This window comes from Schistocerca serialis, chromosome 5, assembly GCF_023864345.2.
Source record: "Schistocerca serialis cubense isolate TAMUIC-IGC-003099 chromosome 5, iqSchSeri2.2, whole genome shotgun sequence".
NCBI lineage: Eukaryota > Metazoa > Arthropoda > Insecta > Orthoptera > Acrididae > Schistocerca > Schistocerca serialis.
Genome location: NC_064642.1, coordinates 419,689,305 through 419,711,886, shown reverse-complemented (window position 1 = coordinate 419,711,886; position 22,582 = coordinate 419,689,305).

Genomic DNA, 22,582 nt, shown 5'->3' with positions numbered 1-22,582 from the left:
ACAGTAGCCCTGCGGACGAAATTAGATGACCCAAATAGGTGATCTCAGGTTTCCAAAAGCCACACTTAGCGTTTTTCAACACTGCACCGAGCTGTCTAGGCGTTTGAAAACCTCCACCAGGTGTTGTTGATGCCGTTATGCTGTAGCTGAAAACACGAGGATATTATCCAAGTATGCAAAATAGGCGAAGACGTGAAGACCAAGGACTACAAGAACTATCCAAAAAACAGAATAGCTCCTTGATGATTTCCAGCTGTGAGATTTTCATGATCGTTTCTACTTTCTCTGGTAGCTACAGTAGCCCTGTGGACGAAATTAGATGACCCAAAGAGGTGATCTCAGGTTTGCCAAAGACACACTTAGCGTTTTTCAATACTGCACCGAGCTGTCTAGGCGTTTGAAAACCTCCACAAGGTGTTGTTGATGCCGTTATGCTGTAGCTGAAAACACGAAGATCTTATCCAAGTATGCAAAATGGACGAAGAGGTTAAGACCAAGGACTACAAGAACTACCCAATAAACAGCATAGATCCTTGATGATTTCCAGCTGTAAGATTTTCATGATCGTTTCTACTTTCTCTGGTAGCTTTAGTAGCCCTACGGACGAAATTAGATGACCCAAAGAGGTGATCTTAGGTTTGCCAAAGACACACTTAGCGTTTTTCAACACTGCACCCAGCTGTCTAGGCGTTTGAAAACCTCCACCAGGTGTTGTTGATGCCGTTATGCTGTAGCTGAAAACTCGGGGATATAATCCAAGTATGCAAAATAGACGAAGAGGTGAAGACCAAGGACTACAAGAACTACCCAAAAAACAGCATAGCTCCTTGATGATTTCCAGCTGTGAGATTTTCATGATCGTTTCTACTTTCTCTGGTAGCTACAGTAGCCCTGCGGACGAAATTAGATGACCCAAAGAGGTGATCTCAGGTTTGCCAAAGACACACTCAGCGTTTTCCAACACTGCACCGAGCTATCTAGGCGTTTGAAAACCACCACCAGGTGTTGTTGATGCCGTTATGCTGTAGCTGAAAACACGAGGATATTATCCAAGTGTGCAAAATAGACGAAGAGGTGATGACCAAGGACTACAAGAACTACCCAAAAAAACAGCATAGCTCCTTGATGATTTCCAGCTGTGAGATTTTCATGATCTTTTCTACTTTCTCTGGTAGCTTTAGTAGCCCTGCGGACGAAATTAGATGACCAAAAGAGGTGATCTCAGGTTTGCCAAAGACACACTTAGTGTTTTTCAACACTGCACCGAGCTGTCTAGGCGTTTGAAAACCTCCACCAGGTGTTGTTGATGCCGTTATGCTGTAGCTGAAAACACGAGGATATTATCCAAGTATGCAAAATAGACGAAGAGGTGAAGACCAAGGACTACAAGAACTACCCAAAAAACAGCATAGCTCCTTGATGATTTCCAGCTGTGAGATTTTCATGATCGTTTCTACTTTCTCTGGTAGCTACAGTAGCCCTGCGGACGAAATCAGATGACCCAAAGAGGTGATCTCAGGTTTGCCAAAGACACACTTAGCGTTTTTCAACACTGCACCGAGCTGTCTAGGCGTTTGAAAACCTCCACCAGGTGTTGTTGATGCCGTTATGCTGTAGCTGAAAACACGAGGATATTATCCAAGTATGCAAAATAGACGAAGAGGTGAAGACCAAGGACTACAAGAACTACCCAAAAAACAGCATAGCTCCTTGATGATTTCCAGCTGTGAGATTTTCATGATCGTTTCTACTTTCTCTGGTAGCTACAGTAGCCCTGCGGACGAAATTAGATGACCCAAAGAGGTGATCTCAGGTTTGCCAAAGACACACTTAGCGTTTTTCAACACTGCACCGAGCTGTCTAGGCGTTTGAAAACCTCCACCAGGTGTTGTTGATGCCGTTATGCTGTAGCTGAAAACACGAGGATATTATCCAAGTATGCAAAATAGACGAAGAGGTGAAGACCAAGGACTACAAGAACTACCCAAAAAACAGCATAGCTCCTTGATGATTTCCAGCTGTGAGATTTTCATGATCGTTTCTACTTTCTCTGGTAGCTACAGTAGCCCTGCGGACGAAATTAGATGACCCAAAGAGGTGATCTCAGGTTTGCCAAAGACACACTTAGCGTTTTTCAACACTGCACCGAGCTGTCTAGGCGTTTGAAAATCTCCACCAGGTGTTGTTGATGCCGTTATGCTGTAGCTGAAAACACGAGGATATTATCCAAGTATGCAAAATAGACGAAGAGGTGAAGACCAAGGACTACAAGAACTACCCAAAAAACAGCATAGCTCCTTGATGATTTCCAGCTGTGAGATTTTCATGATCGTTTCTACTTTCTCTGGTAGCTTTAGTAGCCCTACGGACGAAATTAGATGACCCAAAGAGGTGATCTCAGGTTTGCCAAAGACACACTTAGCGTTTTTCAACACTGCACCGAGCTGTCTAGGCGTTTGAAAACCTCCACCAGGTGTTGTTGATGCCGTTATGCTGTAGCTGAAAACACGAGGATATTATCCAAGTTTGCAAAATAGACGAAGAGGTGAAGACCAAGGACTACAAGAACTACCCAAAAAACAGCATAGCTCCTTGATGATTTCAAGCTGTGAGATTTTCATGATCGTTTCTACTTTCTCTGGTAGCTTTAGTAGCCCTGCGGACGAAATTAGATGACCCAAAGAGGTGATCTCAGGTTTGCCAATGACTCACTTAGCGTTTTTCAACACTGCACCCAGCTGTCTAGGCGTTTGAAAACCTCCACCAGGTGTTGTTGATGCCGTTATGCTGTAGCTGAAAACTCGAGGATATTATCCAAGTATGCAAAATAGACGAAGAGGTGAAGACCAAGGACTACAAGAACTACCCAAAAAACAGCATAGCTCCTTGATGATTTCCAGCTGTGAGATTTTCATGATCGTTTCTACTTTCTCTGGTAGCTACAGTAGCCCTGCGGACGAAATTAGATGACCCAAAGAGGTGATCTCAGGTTTGCCAAAGACACACTCAGCGTTTTCCAACACTGCACCGAGCTATCTAGGCGTTTGAAAACCACCACCAGGTGTTGTTGATGCCGTTATGCTGTAGCTGAAAACACGAGGATATTATCGAAGTGTGCAAAATAGACGAAGAGGTGAAGACCAAGGACTACAAGAACTACCCAAAAAAACAGCATAGCTCCTTGATGATTTCCAGCTGTGAGATTTTCATGATCTTTTCTACTTTCTCTGGTAGCTTTAGTAGCCCTGCGGACGAAATTAGATGACCAAAAGAGGTGATCTCAGGTTTGCCAAAGACACACTTAGTGTTTTTCAACACTGCACCGAGCTGTCTAGGCGTTTGAAAACCTCCACCAGGTGTTGTTGATGCCGTTATGCTGTAGCTGAAAACACGAGGATATTATCCAAGTATGCAAAATAGACGAAGAGGTGAAGACCAAGGACTACAAGAACTACCCAAAAATCAGCATAGCTCCTTGATGATTTCCAGCTGTGAGATTTTCATGATGGTTTCTTCTTTCTCTGGTAGCTACAGTAGCCCTGCGGACGAAATCAGATGACCCAAAGAGGTGATCTCAGGTTTGCCAAAGACACACTTAGCGTTTTTCAACACTGCACCGAGCTGTCTAGGCGTTTGAAAACCTCCACCAGGTGTTGTTGATGCCGTTATGCTGTAGCTGAAAACACGAGGATATTATCCAAGTATGCAAAATAGACGAAGAGGTGAAGACCAAGGACTACAAGAACTACCCAAAAAACAGCATAGCTCCTTGATGATTTCCAGCTGTGAGATTTTCATGATCGTTTCTACTTTCTCTGGTAGCTACAGCAGCCCTGCGGACGAAATTAGATGACCCAAAGAGGTGATCTCAGGTTTGCCAAAGACACACTTAGCGTTTTTCAACACTGCACCGAGCTGTCTAGGCGTTTGAAAACCTCCACCAGGTGTTGTTGATGCCGTTATGCTGTAGCTGAAAACACGAGGATATTATCCAAGTATGCAAAATAGACGAAGAGGTGAAGACCAAGGACTACAAGAACTACCGAAAAAACAGCATAGCTCCTTGATGATATCCAGCTGTGAGATTTTCATGATCGTTTCTACTTTCTCTGGTAGCTACAGTAGCCCTGCGGACGAAATTAGATGACCCAAAGAGGTGATCTCAGGTTTGCCAAAGACTCACTTAGCGTTTTTCAACACTGGACCGAGCTGTCTAGGCGTTTGAAAACCTCCACCAGGTGTTGTTGATGCCGTTATGCTGTAGCTGAAAACACGAGGATATTATCCAAGTATGCAAAATAGACGAAGAGGTGAAGACCAAGGACTACAAGAACTACCCAAAAAACAGCATAGCTCCTTGATGATTTCCAGCTGTGAGATTTTCATGATCGTTTCTACTTTCTCTGGTAGCTACAGTAGCCCTGCGGACGAAATTAGATGACCCAAAGAGGTGATCTCAGGTTTGCCAAAGACACACTTAGCGTTTTTCAACACTGCACCGAGCTGTCTAGGCGTTTGAAAACCTCCACCAGGTGTTGTTGATGCCGTTATGCTGTAGCTGAAAACACGAGGATATTATCCAAGTATGCAAAATAGACGAAGAGGTGAAGACCAAGGACTACAAGAACTACCCAAAAAACAGCATAGCTCCTTGATGATTTCCAGCTGTGAGGTTTTCATGATCGTTTCTACTTTCTCTGGTAGCTACAGTAGCCCTGCGGACGAAATTAGATGACTCAAAGAGGTGATCTCAGGTTTGCCAAAGACACACTTAGCGTTTTTCAACACTGCACCGAGCTGTCTAGGCGTTTGAAAATCTCCACCAGGTGTTGTTGATGCCGTTATGCTGTAGCTGAAAACACGAGGATATTATCCAAGTATGCAAAATAGACGAAGAGGTGAAGACCAAGGACTACAATAACTACCCAAAAAACCGCATAGCTCCTTGATGATTTCCAGCTGTGAGATTTTCATGATCGTTTCTACTTTCTCTGGTAGCTTTAGTAGCCCTACGGACGAAATTAGATGACCCAAAGAGGTGATCTCAGGTTTGCCAAAGACACACTTTGCGTTTTTCAACACTGCACCGAGCTGTCTAGGCGTTTGAAAACCTCCACCAGGTGTTGTTGATGCCGTTATGCTGTAGCTGAAAACACGAGGATATTATCCAAGTATGCAAAATAGACGAAGAGGTGAAGACCAAGGACTACAATAACTACCCAAAAAACAGCATAGCTCCTTGATGATTTCCAGCTGTGAGATTTTCATGTTCGTTTCTACTTTCTCTGGTAGCTTTAGTAGCCCTGCGGACGAAATTAGATGACCCAAAGAGGTGATCTCAGGTTTGCCAAAGACACACTTAGCGTTTTTCAACACTGCACCGAGCTGTCTAGGCGTTTGAAAACCTCCACCAGATGTTGTTGATGCCGTTATCCAAAAGAGACGAAGAGGTGCAGACCTAGGACTACAAGAACTACCCAAAAAACAGCATAGCTCCTTGATGATTTCCAGCTGTGAGATTTTCATGATCGTTTCTACGTTCTCTTCCAGCTACAGTAGCCCTGCGGACGAAATTAGATGACCCAAAGAGGTGATCTCAGGTTTGCCAAAGACACACTTAGCGTTTTTCAACACTGCACCGAGCTGTCTAGGCGTTTGAAAACCTCCACCAGGTGTTGTTGATGCCGTTATGCTGTAGCTGAAAACACGAGGATATTATCCAAGTATGCAAAATAGACGAAGAGGTGAAGACCAAGGACTACAAGAACTACCCAAAAAACAGCATAGCTCCTTGATGATTTCCAGCTGTGAGATTTTCATGATCGTTTCTACTTTCTCTGGTAGCTTTAGTGGCCCTGCGGACGAAATTAGATGACCCAAAGAGGTGATCTCAGGTTTGCCAAAGACACACTTAGCGTTTTTCAACACTGCACCGAGCTGTCTAGGCGTTTGAAAACCTCCACCAGGTGTTGTTGATGCCGTTATGCTGTAGCTGAAAACACGAGGATATTATCCAAGTATGCAAAATAGACGAAGAGGTGAAGACCAAGGACTACAAGAACTACCCATAAAACAGCATAGCTCCTTGATGATTTCCAGCTGTGAGATTTTCATGATCGTTTCTACTTTCTCTGGTAGCTTTAGTAGCCCTGCGGACGAAATTAGATGACCCAAAGAGGTGATCTCAGGTTTGCCAAAGACACACTTAGCGTTTTTCAACACAGCACCGAGCTGTCTAGGCGTTTGAAAACCTCCACCAGGTGTTGTTGATGCCGTTATGCAAAAGAGACGAAGAGGTGCAGACCTAGTACCACAAGAACTACCCAAAAAACAGCATAGCTCCTTGATGATTTCCAGCTGTGAGATTTTCATGATCGTTTCTACTTTCTCTGGTAGCTACAGTAGGCCTGCGGACGAAATTAGATGACCCAAAGAGGTGATCTCAGGTTTGCCAAAGACACACTTAGCGTTTTTCAACACTGCACCGAGCTGTCTAGGCGTTTGAAAACCTCCACCAGGTGTTGTTGATGCCGTTATGCTGTAGCTGAAAACACGAGGATATTATCCAAGTATGCAAAATAGACGAAGAGGTGAAGACCAAGGACTACAAGAACTACCCAAAAATCAGCATAGCTCCTTGATGATTTCCAGCTGTGAGATTTTCATGATCGTTTCTACTTTCTCTGGTAGCTACAGTAGCCCTGCGGACGATATTAGATGACCCAAAGAGGTGATCTCAGGTTTGCCAAAGACACACTTAGCGTTTTTCAACACTGCACCGAGCTGTCTAGGCGTTTGAAAACCTCCACCAGGTGTTGTTGATGCCGCTATGCTGTAGCTGAAAACACGAGGATATTATCCAAGTATGCAAAATAGACGAAGAGGTGAAGACCAAGGACTACAAGAACTACCCAAAAAACAGCATAGTTCCTTGATGATCTCCAGCTGTGAGATTTTCATGATCGTTTCTACTTTCTCTGGTAGCTACAGTAGCCCTGCGGACGAAATTAGATGACCCAAAGAGGTGATCTCAGGTTTGCCAAAGACACACTTAGCGATTTTCAACACTGCACCGAGCTATCTAGGCGTTTGTAAACCTCCACCAGGTGTTGTTGATGCCGTTATGCTGTAGCTGAAAACACGAGGATATTATCCAAGTATGCAAAATAGACGAGGAGGTGAAGACCAAGGACTACAAGAACTACCCAAAAAAACAGCATAGCTCCTTGATGATTTCCAGCTGTGAGATTTTCATGATCGTTTCTACTTTCTCTGGTAGCTTTAGTAGCCATGCGGACGAAATTAAATTACCCAAAGAGGTGATCTCAGGTTTGCCAAAGACACACTTAGCGTTTTTCAACACTGCACCGAGCTGTCTAGGCGTTTGAAAACCTCCACCAGGTGTTGTTGATGCCGCTATGCTGTAGCTGAAAACACGAGGATATTATCCAAGTATGCAAAATAGACGAAGAGGTGAAGACCAAGGACTACAAGAACTACCCAAAAAACAGCATAGTTCCTTGATGATCTCCAGCTGTGAGATTTTCATGATCGTTTCTACTTTCTCTGGTAGCTACAGTAGCCCTGCGGACGAAATTAGATGACCCAAAGAGGTGATCTCAGGTTTGCCAAAGACACACTTAGCGATTTTCAACACTGCACCGAGCTATCTAGGCGTTTGTAAACCTCCACCAGGTGTTGTTGATGCCGTTATGCTGTAGCTGAAAACACGAGGATATTATCCAAGTATGCAAAATAGACGAGGAGGTGAAGACCAAGGACTACAAGAACTACCCAAAAAAACAGCATAGCTCCTTGATGATTTCCAGCTGTGAGATTTTCATGATCGTTTCTACTTTCTCTGGTAGCTTTAGTAGCCATGCGGACGAAATTAAATTACCCAAAGAGGTGATCTCAGGTTTGCCAAAGACACACTTAGCGTTTTTCAACACTGCACCGAGCTATCTAGGCGTTTGTAAACCTCCACCAGGTGTTGTTGATGCCGTTATGCTGTAGCTGAAAACACGAGGATATTATCCAAGTATGCAAAATAGACGAGGAGGTGAAGACCAAGGACTACAAGAACTACGCAAAAAACAGCATAGCTCCTTGATGATTTCCAGCTGTGAGATTTTCATGATCGTTTCTACTTTCTCTTGCAGCTACAGTAGCCCTGCGGACGAAATAGATGACCCAAAGAGGTGATCTCAGGTTTGCCAAAGACACACTTAGCGTTTTTCGACACTGCACCGAGCTGTCTAGGCGTTTGAAAACCTCCACCAGGTGTATTTGATGCCGTTATGCTGTAGCTGAAAACACGAGGATATTATCCAAGTATGCAAAATAGACGAAGAGGTGAAGACCAAGGACTACAAGAACTACCCAAAAAACAGCATAGCTCCATGATGATTTCCAGCTGTGAGATTTTCATGATCGTTTCTACTTTCTCTGGTAGCTACAGTAGCCCTGCGGACGAAATTAGATGACCCAAAGAGGTGATCTCAGGTTTGCCAAAGACACACTTAGCGTTTTTCAACACTGCACCGAGCTGTCTAGGCGTTTGAAAACCTCCACCAGGTGTTGTTGATGCCGTTATGGTGTAGCTGAAAACACGAGGATATTATCCAAGTATGCAAAATAGACGAAGAGGTGAAGACCAAGGACTACAAGAACTACCCATAAAACAGCATAGCTCCTTGATGATTTCCAGCTGTGAGATTTTCATGATCGTTTCTACTTTCTCTGGTAGCTTTAGTAGCCCTGCGGACGAAATTAGATGACCCAAAGAGGTGATCTCAGGTTTGCCAAAGACACACTTAGCGTTTTTCAACACTGCACCGAGCTGTCTAGGCGTTTGAAAACCTCCACCAGGTGTTGTTGATGCCGTTATGCAAAAGAGACGAAGAGGTGCAGACCTAGGACTACAAGAACTACCCAAAAAACAGCATAGCTCCTTGATGATTTCCAGCTGTGAGATTTTCATGATCGTTTCTACTTTCTCTTGCAGCTACAGTAGCCCTGCGGACGAAATTAGATGACCCAAAGAGGTGATCTCAGGTTTGCCAAAGACACACTTAGCGTTTTTCAACACTGCACCGAGCTGTCTAGGCGTTTGAAAACCTCCACCAGGTGTTGTTGATGCCGTTATGCTGTAGCTGAAAACACGAGGATATTATCCAAGTATGCAAAATAGACGAAGAGGTGAAGACCAAGGACTACAAGAACTACCCAAAAAACAGCATAGCTCCTTGATGATTTCCATCTGTGAGATTTTCATGATCGTTTCTACTTTCTCTGGTAGCTACAGTAGCCCTGCGGACGAAATTCGATGACCCAAAGAGGTGATCTCAGGTTTGCCAAAGACACACTTAGCGTTTTTCAACACTGCACCGAGCTGTCTAGGCGTTTGAAAACCTCCACCAGGTGTTGTTGATGCCGTTATGCTGTAGCTGAAAACACGAGGATGTTATCCAAGTATGCAAAATAGACGAAGAGGTGAAGACCAAGGACTACAAGAACTACCCAAAAAACAGCATAGCTCCTTGATGATTTCCAGCTGTGAGATTTTCATGATCGTTTCTACTTTCTCTGGTAGCTACAGTAGCCCTGCGGACGATATTAGATGACCCAAAGAGGTGATCTCAGGTTTGCCAAAGACACACTTAGCGTTTTTCAACACTGCACCGAGCTGTCTAGGCGTTTGAAAACCTCCACCAGGTGTTGTTGATGCCGTTATGCTGTAGCTGAAAACACGAGGATATTATCCAAGTATGCAAAATAGACGAAGAGGTGAAGACCAAGGACTACAAGAACTACCCAAAAAACAGCATAGCTCCTTGATGATTTCCAGCTGTGAGATTTTCATGATCGTTTCTACTTTCTCTGGTAGCTACAGTAGCCCTGCGGACGAAATTAGATGACCCAAAGAGGTGATCTCAGGTTTGCCAAAGACACACTTAGCGTTTTTCAACACTGCACCGAGCTGTCTAGGCGTTTGAAAACCTCCACCAGGTGTTGTTGATGCCGTTATGCTGTAGCTGAAAACACGAGGATATTATCCAAGTATGCAAAATAGACAAAGAGGTGAACACCAAGGACTACAAGAACTACCCAAAAAACAGCATAGCTCCTTGATGATTTCCAGCTGTGAGATTTTCATGATCGTTTCTACTTTCTCTGGTAGCTACAGTAGCCCTGCGGACGAAATTAGATGACCCAAAGAGGTGATCTCAGGTTTGCCAAAGACACACTTAGCGTTTTTCAACACTGCACCGAGCTGTCTAGGCGTTTGAAAACCTCCACCAGGTGTTGTTGATGCCGTTATGCTGTAGCTGAAAACACGAGGATATTATCCAAGTATGCAAAATAGACGAAGAGGTGAAGACCAAGGACTACAAGAACTACCCAAAAAACAGCATAGCTTCTTGATGATTTCCAGCTGTGAGATTTTCATGATCGTTTCTACTTTCTCTGGTAGCTACAGTAGCCCTGCGCACGAAATTAGATGACCCAAAGAGGTGATCTCAGGTTTGCCAAAGACACACTTAGCGTTTTTCAACATTGCACCGAGGTGTCTAGGCGTTTGAAAACCTCCACCAGGTGTTGTTGATGCCGTTATGCTGTAGCTGAAAACACGAGGATATTATCCAAGTATGCAAAATAGACGAAGAGGTGAAGACCAAGGACTACAAGAACTACCCAAAAAAACAGCATAGCTCCTTGATGATTTCCAGCTGTGAGATTTTCATGATCGTTTCTACTTTCTCTGGTAGCTACAGTAGCCCTGCGGACGAAATTAGATGACCCAAAGAGGTGATCTCAGGTTTGCCAAAGACACACTTAGCGTTTTTCAACACTGCACCGAGCTGTCTAGGCGTTTGAAAACCTCCACCAGGTGTTGTTGATGCCGTTATGCTGTAGCTGAAAACACGAGGATATTATCCAAGTATGCAAAATAGACGAAGAGGTGAAGACCAAGGACTACAAGAACTACCCAAAAAACAGCATAGCTCCTTGATGATTTCCAGCTGTGAGATTTTCATGATCGTTTCTACTTTCTCTGGTAGCTTTAGTGGCCCTGCGGACGAAATTAGATGACCCAAAGAGGTGATCTCAGGTTTGCCAAAGACACACTTAGCGTGTTTCAACACCGCACCGAGCTGTCTAGGCGTTTGTAAACCTCCACCAGGTGTTGTTGATGCCGTTATGCTGTAGCTGAAAACACGAGGATATTATCCAAGTATGCAAAATAGACGAAGAGGTGAAGACCAAGGACTACAAGAACTACCCAAAAAACAGCATAGCTCCTTGATGATTTCCAGCTGTGAGATTTTCATGATCGTTTCTACTTTCTCTGGTAGCTACAGTAGCCCTGCGGACGAAATTAGATGACCCAAAGAGGTGATCTCAGGTTTGCCAAAGACACACTTAGCGTTTTTCAACACTGCACCGAGCTGTCTAGGCGTTTGAAAACCTCCACCAGGTGTTGTTGATGCCGTTATGCTGTAGCTGAAAACACGAGGATATTATCCAAGTATGCAAAATAGACGAAGAGATGAAGACCAAGGACTACAAGAACTACCCAAAAAACAGCATAGCTCCTTGATGATTTCCAGCTGTGAGATTTTCATGATCGTTTCTACTTTCTCTGGTAGCTACAGTAGCCCTGCGGACGAAATTAGATGACCCAAAGAGGTGATCTCAGGTTTGCCAAAGACACACTTAGCGTTTTTCAACACTGCACCGAGCTGTCTAGGCGTTTGAAAACCTCCACCAGGTGTTGTTGATGCCGTTATGCTGTAGCTGAAAACACCAGGATATTATCCAAGTATGCAAAATAGACGAAGAGGTGAAGACCAAGGACTACAAGAACTACCCAAAAAACAGCATAGCTCCTTGATGATTTCCAGCTGTGAGATTTTCATGATCGTTTCTACTTTCTCTGGTAGCTACAGTAGCCCTGCGGACGAAATTAGATGACCCAAAGAGGTGATCTCAGGTTTGCCAAAGACACACTTAGCGTTTTTCAACACTGCACCGAGCTGTCTAGGCGTTTGAAAACCTCCACCAGGTGTTGTTGATGCCGTTATGCTGTAGCTGAAAACACGAGGATATTATCCAAGTATGCAAAATAGACGAAGAGGTGAACACCAAGGACTACAAGAACTACCCAAAAAACAGCATAGCTCCTTGATGATTTCCAGCTGTGAGATTTTCATGATCGTTTCTACTTTCTCTGGTAGCTACAGTAGCCCTGCGGACGAAATTAGATGACCCAAAGAGGTGATCTCAGGTTTGCCAAAGACACACTTAGCGTTTTTCAACACTGCACCGAGCTGTCTAGGCGTTTGAAAACCTCCACCAGGTGTTGTTGATGCCGTTATGCTGTAGCTGAAAACACGAGGATATTATCCAAGTATGCAAAATAGACGAAGAGGTGAAGACCAAGGACTACAAGAACTACCCAAAAAACAGCATAGCTCCTTGATGATTTCCAGCTGTGAGATTTTCATGATCGTTTCTACTTTCTCTGGTAGCTACAGTAGCCCTGCGCACGAAATTAGATGACCCAAAGAGGTGATCTCAGGTTTGCCAAAGACACACTTAGCGTTTTTCAACATTGCACCGAGGTGTCTAGGCGTTTGAAAACCTCCACCAGGTGTTGTTTATGCCGTTATGCTGTAGCTGAAAACACGAGGATATTATCCAAGTATGCAAAATAGACGAAGAGGTGAAGACCAAGGACTACAAGAACTACCCAAAAACACAGCATAGCTCCTTGATGATTTCCAGCTGTGAGATTTTCATGATCGTTTCTACTTTCTCTGGTAGCTACAGTCGCCCTGCGGACGAAATTAGATGACCCAAAGAGGTGATCTCAGGTTTGCCAAAGACACACTTAGCGTTTTTCAACACTGCACCGAGCTGTCTAGGCGTTTGAAAACCTCCACCAGGTGTTGTTGATGCCGTTATGCTGTAGCTGAAAACACGAGGATATTATCCAAGTATGCAAAATAGACGAAGAGGTGAAGACCAAGGACTACAAGAACTACCCAAAAAACAGCATAGCTCCTTGATGATTTCCAGCTGTGAGATTTTCATGATCGTTTCTACTTTCTCTGGTAGCTACAGTAGCCCTGCGGACGAAATTAGATGACCCAAAGAGGTGATCTCAGGTTTGCCAAAGACACACTTAGCGTTTTTCAACACTGCACCGAGCTGTCTAGGCGTTTGTAAACCTCCACCAGGTGTTGTTGATGCCGTTATGCTGTAGCTGAAAACACGAGGATATTATCCAAGTATGCAAAATAGACGAACAGGTGAAGACCAAGGACTACAAGAACTACCCAAAAAACAGCATAGCTCCTTGATGATTTCCAGCTGTGAGATTTTCATGATCGTTTCTACTTTCTCTGGTAGCTACAGTAGCCCTGCGGACGAAATTAGATGACCCAAAGAGGTGATCTCAGGTTTGCCAAAGACACACTTAGCGTTTTTCAACACTGCACCGAGCTGTCTAGGCGTTTGAAAACCTCCACCAGGTGTTGTTGATGCCGTTATGCTGTAGCTGAAAACACGAGGATATTATCCAAGTATGCAAAATAGACGAAGAGGTGAACACCAAGGACTACAAGAACTACCCAAAAAACAGCATAGCTCCTTGATGATTTCCAGCTGTGAGATTTTCATGATCGTTTCTACTTTCTCTGGTAGCTACAGTAGCCCTGCGGACGAAATTAGATGACCCAAAGAGGTGATCTCAGGTTTGCCAAAGACACACTTAGCGTTTTTCAACACTGCACCGAGCTGTCTAGGCGTTTGAAAACCTCCACCAGGTGTTGTTGATGCCGTTATGCTGTAGCTGAAAACACGAGGATATTATCCAAGTATGCAAAATAGACGAAGAGGTGAAGACCAAGGACTACAAGAACTACCCAAAAAACAGCATAGCTCCTTGATGATTTCCAGCTGTGTGATTTTCATGATCGTTTCTACTTTCTCTGGTAGCTACAGTAGCCCTGCGGACGAAATTAGATGACCCAAAGAGGTGATCTCAGGTTTGCCAAAGACACACTTAGCGTTTTTCAACATTGCACCGAGGTGTCTAGGCGTTTGAAAACCTCCACCAGGTGTTGTTGATGCCGTTATGCTGTAGCTGAAAACACGAGGATATTATCCAAGTATGCAAAATAGACGAAGAGGTGAAGACCAAGGACTACAAGAACTACCCAAAAAAACAGCATAGCTCCTTGATGATTTCCAGCTGTGAGATTTTCATGATCGTTTCTAGTTTCTCTAGTAGCTTTAGTAGCCCTGCGGACGAAATTAGATGACCCAAAGAGGTGATCTCAGGTTTGCCAAAGACACACTTAGCGTTTTTCAACACTGCACCGAGCTGTCAAGGCGTTTGAAAACCTCCACCAGGTGTTGTTGATGCCGTTGTGCTGTAGCTGAAAACACGAGGATATTATCCAAGTATGCAAAATAGACGAAGAGGTGAAGACCAAGGACTACAAGAACTACCCAATAAACAGCATAGCTCCTTGATGATTTCCAGCTGTGAGATTTTCATGATCGTTTCTACTTTCTCTGGTAGCTACAGTAGCCCTGCGGACGAAATTAGATGACCCAAAGAGGTGATCTCAGGTTTGCCAAAGTTACACTTAGCGTTTTTCAACACTGCACCGAGCTGTCTAGGCGTTTGAAAACCTCCACCAGGTGTTGTTGATGCCGTTATGCTGTAGCTGGAAACACGAGGATAATATCCAAGTATGCAAAATAGACGAAGAGGTGAAGACCAAGGTCTACAAGAACTACCCAAAAAACAGCATAGCTCCTTGATGATTTCCAGCTGTGAGATTTTCATGATCGTTTCTACTTTCTCTGGTAGCTTTAGTAGCCCTGCGGACGAAATTAGATGACCCAAAGAGGTGATCTCAGGTTTGCCAAAGACACACTTAGCGTTTTTCAACACTGCACCGACCTGTCTAGGCGTTTGAAAACCTCCACCAGGTGTTGTTGATGCCGTTATGCTGTAGCTGAAAACACGAGGATATTATCCAAGTATGCAAAATAGACGAAGAGGTGAAGACCAAGGACTACAAGAACTACCGAAAAAACAGCATAGCTCCTTGATGATTTCCAGCTGTTAGATTTTCATGATCGTTTCTACTTTCTCTGGTAGCTACAGCAGCCCTGCGGACGAAATTAGATGACCCAAAGAGGTGATCTCAGGTTTGCCAAAGACACACTTAGCGTTTTTCAACACTGCACCGAGCTGTCAAGGCGTTTGAAAACATCCACCAGGTGTTGTTGATGCCGTTATGCTGTAGCTGAAAACACGAGGATATTATCCAAGTATGCAAAATAGACGAAGAGGTGAAGACCAAGGACTACAAGAACTACCCAAAAAACAGCATAGCTCCTTGATGATTTCCAGCTGTGAGATTTTCATGATCGTTTCTACTTTCTCTGGTAGCTTTAGAAGCCCTGCGGACGAAATTAGATGACCCAAAGAGATGATATCAGGTTTGCCAAAGACAGACTTAGCGTTTTTCAACACTGCACCGAGCTGTCTAGGCGTTTGAAAACCTCCACCAGGTGTTGTTGATGCCGTTATGCTGTAGCTGAAAACACGAGGATATTATCCAAGTATGCAAAATAGACGAAGAGGTGAAGACCAAGGACTACAAGAACTACCCATAAAACAGCATAGCTCCTTGATGATTTCCAGCTGTGAGATTTTCATGATCGTTTCTACTTTCTCTGGTAGCTACAGTAGCCCTGCGGACGAAATTAGATGACCCAAAGAGGTGATCTCAGGTTTGCCAAAGACACACTTAGCGTTTTTCAACACTGCACCGAGCTGTCTAGGCGTTTGAAAACCTCCACCAGGTGTTGTTGATGCCGTTGTGCTGTAGCTGAAAACCCGAGGATATTATCCAAGTATGCAAAATAGACGAAGAGGTGAAGACCAAGGACTACAAGAACTACCCAAAAAACAGCATAGCTCCTTGATGATTTCCAGCTGTGAGATTTTATGATCGTTTCTACTTTCTCTGGTAGCTACAGTAGCCCTGCGGACGAAATTAGATGACCCAAAGAGGTGATTTCATGTTTGCCAAAGACACACTTAGCGTTTTTCAACACTGCACCGAGCTGTCTAGGCGTTAGAAAACCTCCACCAGGTGTTGTTGATGCCGTTATGCTGTAGCTGAAAACACGAGGATATTATCCAAGTATGCAAAATAGACGAAGAGGTGAAGACCAAGGACTACAAGAACTACCCAAAAAAACAGCATAGCTCCTTGATGATTTCCAGCTGTGAGATTTTCATGATCGTTTCTACTTTCTCTGGTAGCTTTAGTAGCCCTGCGGACGAAATTAGATGATCCAAAGAGGTGATCTCAGGTTTGCCAAAGACACACTTAGCGTTTTTCAACACTGCACCGATCTGTCTAGGCGTTTGAAAACCTCCACCAGGTGTTGTTGATGCCGTTATGCTGTAGCTGAAAACACGAGGATATTATCCAAGTATGCAAAATAGACGAAGAGGTGAAGACCAAGGACTACAAGAACTACCCAAAAAACAGCATAGCTCCTTGATGATTTCCAGCTGTGAGATTTTCATGATCGTTTCTACTTTCTCTGGTAGCTACAGTAGCCCTGCGGACGAAATTAGATGACCCAAAGAGGTGATCTCAGGTTTGCCAAAGACACACTTAGCGTTTTTCAACACTGCACCGAGCTGTCTAGGCGTTAGAAAACCTCCACCAGGTGTTGTTGATGCCGTTATGCTGTAGCTGAAAACACGAGGATATTATCCAAGTATGCAAAATAGACGAAGAGGTGAAGACCAAGGACTACAAGAACTACCCAAAAAACAGCATAGCTCCTTGATGATTTCCAGCTGTGAGATTTTCATGATCGTTTCTACTTTCTCTGGTAGCTTTAGTAGCCCTGCGGACGAAATTAGATGACCCAAAGAGGTGATCTCAGGTTTGCCAAAGACTCACTTAGCGTTTTTCAACACTGCACCGAGCTGTCTAGGCGTTTGAAAACCTCCACCAGGTGTTGTTGATGCCGTTATGCTGTAGCTGAAAACACGAGGATATTATCCAAGTATGCAAAATAGACGAAGAGGTGAAGACCAAGGACTACAAGAACTACCCAAAAAACAGCATAGCTCCTTGATGATTTCCAGCTGTGAGATTTTCATGATCGTTTCCACTTTCTCTGGTAGCTACAGTAGCCCTGCGGACGAAATTAGATGACCCAAAGAGGTGATCTCAGGTTTGCCAAAGACACACTTAGCGTTTTTCAACACTGCACCGAGCTGTCTAGGCGTTTGAAAATCTCCACCAGGTGTTGTTGATGCCGTTATGCTGTAGCTGAAAACACGAGGATATTATCCAAGTATGCAAAATAGACGAAGAGGTGAAGACCAGGGACTAAAAGAACTACCCAAAAAACAGCATAGCTCCTTGATGATTTCCAGCTGTGAGATTTTCATGATCGTTTCTACTTTCTCTGGTAGCTACAGTAGCCCTGCGGACGAAATTAGATGACCCAAAGAGGTGATCTCAGGTTTGCCAAAGACACACTTAGCGTTTTTCAACACTGCACCGAGCTGTCTAGGCGTTTGAAAACCTCCACCAGGTGTTGTTGATGCCGTTATGCTGTAGCTGAAAACACGAGGATATTATCCAAGTATGCAAAATAGACGAAGAGGTGAAGACCAAGGACTACAAGAACTACCCAAAAAACAGCATAGCTCCTTGATGATTTCCAGCTGTGAGATTTTCATGATCGTTTCTACTTTCTCTGGTAGCTTTAGTGGCCCTGCGGACGAAATTAGATGACCCAAAGAGGTGATCTCAGGTTTGCCAAAGACACACTTAGCGTGTTTCAACACTGCACCGAGCTGTCTAGGCGTTTGTAAACCTCCACCAGGTGTTGTTGATGCCGTTATGCTGTAGCTGAAAACACGAGGATATTATCCAAGTATGCAAAATAGACGAAGAGGTGAAGACCAAGGACTACAAGAACCACCCAAAAAACAGCATAGCTCCTTGATGATTTCCAGCTGTGAGATTTTCATGATCGTTTCTACTTTCTCTGGTAGCTACAGTAGCCCTGCGGACGAAATTAGATGACCCAAAGAGGTGATCTCAGGTTTGCCAAAGACACACTTAGCGTTTTTCAACACTGCACCGAGCTGTCTAGGCGTTTGAAAACCTCCACCAGGTGTTGTTGATGCCGTTATGCTGTAGCTGAAAACACGAGGATATTATCCAAGTATGCAAAATAGACGAAGAGGTGAAGACCAAGGACTACAAGAACTACCCAAAAAAACAGCATAGCTCCTTGATGATTTCCAGCTGTGAGATTTTCATGATCGTTTCTACTTTCTCTGGTAGCTTTAGTAGCCCTGCGGACGAAATTAGATGACCCAAAGAGGTGATCTCAGGTTTGCCAAAGACACACTTAGCGTTTTTCAACACTGCACCGAGCTGTCTAGGCGTTTGAAAACCTCCACCAGGTGTTGTTGATGCCGTTATGCTGTAGCTGAAAACACGAGGATATTATCCAAGTATGCAAAATTGACGAAGAGGTGAAGACCAAGGACTACAAGAACTACCCAAAAAAACAGCATACCTCCTTGATGATTTCCAGCTGTGAGATTTTCATGATCGTTTCTACTTTCTCTGGGAGCTACAGTAGCCCTGCGGACGAAATTAGATGACCCAAAGAGGTGATCTCAGGTTTGCCAAAGACACACTCAGCGTTTTTCAACACTGCACCGAGCTGTCTAGGCGTTTGAAAACCTCCACCAGGTGTTGTTGATGCCGTTATGCTGTAGCTGAAAACACGAGGATATTATCCAAGTATGCAAAATAGACGAAGAGGTGAAGACCAAGGACTACAAGAACTACCCAAAAAACAGCATAGCTCCTTGATGATTTCCAGCTGTGTGATTTTCATGATCATTTCTACTTTCTCTGGTGGCTACAGTAGCCCTGCGGACGAAATTAGATGACCCAAAGAGGTGATCTCAGGTTTGCCAAAGACACACTTAGCGTTTTTCAACACTGCACCGAGCTGTCTAGGCGTTTGAAAACCTCCACCAGGTGTTGTTGATGCCGTTATGCTGTAGCTGAAAACACGAGGATATTATCCAAGTATGCAAAATAGACGAAGAGGTGAAGACCAAGGACTACAAGAACTACCCAAAAAACAGCATAGCTCCTTGATGATTTCCAGCTGTGAGATTTTCATGATCGTTTCTACTTTCTCTGGTAGCTTTAGTAGCCCTGCGGACGAAATTAGATGACCCAAAGAGGTGATCTCAGGTTTGCCAAAGACACACTTAGCGTTTTTCAACACTGCACCGAGGTGTCTAGGCGTTTGAAAATCTCCACCAGGTGTTGTTGATGCCGTTATGCTGTAGCTGAAAGCACGAGGATATTATCCAAGTATGCAAGATAGACGAAGAGGTGAAGACCAAGGACTACAAGAACTACCCAAAAAACAGCATAGCTCCTTGATGATTTCCAGCTGTGAGATTTTCATGATCGTTTCTACTTTCTCTGGTAGGTTTAGTAGCACTGCGGACGAAATTAGATGACCCAAAGAGGTGATCTCAGGTTTGCCAAAGACACACTTAGCGTTTTTCAACACTGCACCGAGCTGTCTAGGCGTTTGAAAACCTCCACCAGGTGTTGTTGATGCCGTTATGCTGTAGCTGAAAACACGAGGATATTATCCAAGTATGCAAAATAGACGAAGAGGTGAAGACCAAGGACTACAAGAACTACCCAAAAAACAGCATAGCTCCTTGATGATTTCCAGCTGTGAGATTTTCATGATCGTTTCTACTTTCTCTGGTAGCTAAAGTAGCCCTGCGGACGAAATTAGATGACCCAAAGAGGTGATCTCAGGTTTGCCAAAGACACACTTAGCGTTTTTCAACACTGCACCGAGCTGTCTAGGCGTTTGAAAACCTCCACCAGGTGTTGTTGATGCCGTTATGCTGTAGCTGAAAACACGATGATATTATCCAAGTATGCAAAATAGACGAAGAGGTGAAGACCAAAGACTACAAGAAGAGCGATAAAGAGCTTCCCCCCCCCCTCCCGCCCCCCCTCCCCCCCCGCCCCCCCCCCCCGCATTTAGTTAAGTTCCGTCTTAGGCATCGTGGGATGATCTGACGGACCATAGCTAGTTTTGATAAAACGCGCAGTGGTGTGACGTATCTCCCTCAGCACACCGGGTGATCGGATTATGGCTGGCAGCTGGCCGAGCAACTAGGAGTGTCTGCTCCTTGCCGCCTGTATTACCTTGTCGCTATAAAATCACCTCACTGCGTCGGAATCCAGCAGTAGAAAGACCGGTGACGTCGCCGACGAGCCGAGCATTTGCTACATCAGGTAATAAATGGTAACCTGCCAAGAAGTCGGCTCCAATTATAGAAAAGACCGTCGCGTAAATGCTAAAATCCGAGCCCATGTGCAAAATAAATTTCCGTGCTGTCTTCCGGTCACTAACACAAAGACGCCGACGGACTGCCTGGCAAAAAGATGCGTCTATGTCCAACTCCCACTGCCGTTTTCGTAGGTACAAGATGAGTTGCACCTACAAACCTGATCACCAAATTTGCGGCGACAACAACTCGTTGTAGGTGACTGCTGTGCGCCACTTAGAACCAACGAGTTAGTTCTGGAACCATTGCGTAATTTTCTGTTGTAATGCCCAATATCCCTGCTGTGCCTGCGCTGAGCCAGTAGTTCACTCGTTTGACTAGCCAGAACATGCACTTAGCATTACATGCCATCGTAATCCGCCCGCGTCAATGTCGATGACGAGACACTGTTGCACGCCGCCGCTACAGTACTGATTGATGGAGCATTTTTGCTTGCTGAATTCTGTCCGCCACATCTGTGACGGAGCCATTTCTATCTGTGATGCTGCTATAGCTTCACCTGAGGCAGAAGATGGCTACTCTACACTGAAGTGTCAAAGAAATTGGTACATCTGCCTAATACCGGGTAGGCCCCCCGCCAGCAAGCAGAAGTGCCGCAACACGACGTGGCTTGGACTAGACTAATGTCTGAAACAGAGCGGGAGGGAATTGGCACCATTAATCCTGCAGGGCTATCCATAAATCTGTAAGTACGGGTGAGTGGAAATCTCTTCTGAACAGCACGTCGCGAGACATCTCAGATATGCTCAATAATGTTCATGTCTGGGGAGTTTGGTGGCCAGCAGAAATAGTTAAACTCAGAACAGTGTTCCTGGAGCGACACTGCAGCAATTCTGGATGTGTGTTGTGTCGCAGTGTCCTGCTGGAATTACCCAAGTCCGTCGGAATACACAATGGACATGAATGGAAGCAGGCGATCAGACTGGATGCTTATGTACTTCTCACCTGTCAGAGTCGTATTTAGACGTATTAGGGATCCCATTTCACTTGAACTGCACACGCCCCATACCATTACACAGCCTCCACCAGCTTGAACTGTCCCCTGCTGACATGAGGGGTCCATGGATTCATGAGGTTTTCTCCATACCTGTACAAGTCCATACGCTCGATACAATTTGAAACGAGACTCGTCCGAGCAGGCAACATGTTTCCAGTCATCAACAGTCCAATGTCGGTGTTGACGAGCCCAGGCGAGGCGTAAAGCTTTGTGTCGTGCAGTCATCAAGGGTACATGAGTGGGCCTTCGGCTCCGAAAGCCCCTAGCGATGATGTTTAGTTGAATGGTTCGCACGCTGACACTTGTTGATGGCCCGGCATTGAAATCCGCGGCAATTTGCGGAAGCGTTGCACTTCTGTCATAGTGAACGACTCTCTTCAGTCATCGTTGGTCCTATTCTTGCATTACCTTTTTCAGGCGGCAACGATGTCGGATTCCTGATATTCATTGCACACTGGTGAAATGGTCGTACGGGAAAATCCTCTCTTCATCGCTACCTCGGAGACACTGTGTCCCATCGCTTGTGCACCGACTATAACACCACCTTCAAACTCACTTAAATCTTGATAACCTGCCATTGTAGCAGCAGTAACCGACCTAACAACTGCGCCAGGCCAGACATTTGTTATATAAAACAACCGCAACACCGTCCGCGGCTCGTGGTCTTGCGGTAGAGTTCTCGCGTCCCGCGCACTGGGTCCCGCGTTCAATTCCCGGCGGGGTCAGGGATTTTCTCCGCATCGAGATGACTGGGTGTTGTGTGTCTTTCATCATCATGTCATCCTCATTAAGTCGCCGTAGTGGCGTTAAAGAACTTGCGGAGCGGCGGCCGAACCGCCCCGCTAGGGGTCTCCCGGCCACCAATGCCATACGCTCATTATTATTACCCCAACACCGTATTCTGCCTATTTACATCTGTATTTGAATACGCATGACTATAACAGTTTCTTTGGCGCTTCAATGTAGAAAGCACGAAGTAATGCGCCAGGTTGACTGCGTCAGGCATTGCGACGGCGTCCTCTTACGTTAACGATAGACGCACGCTCTCTGCTTGCGATGCAGACTCGTGGCGAATCAACTCTCTTTTCGCTTTACAACATAAT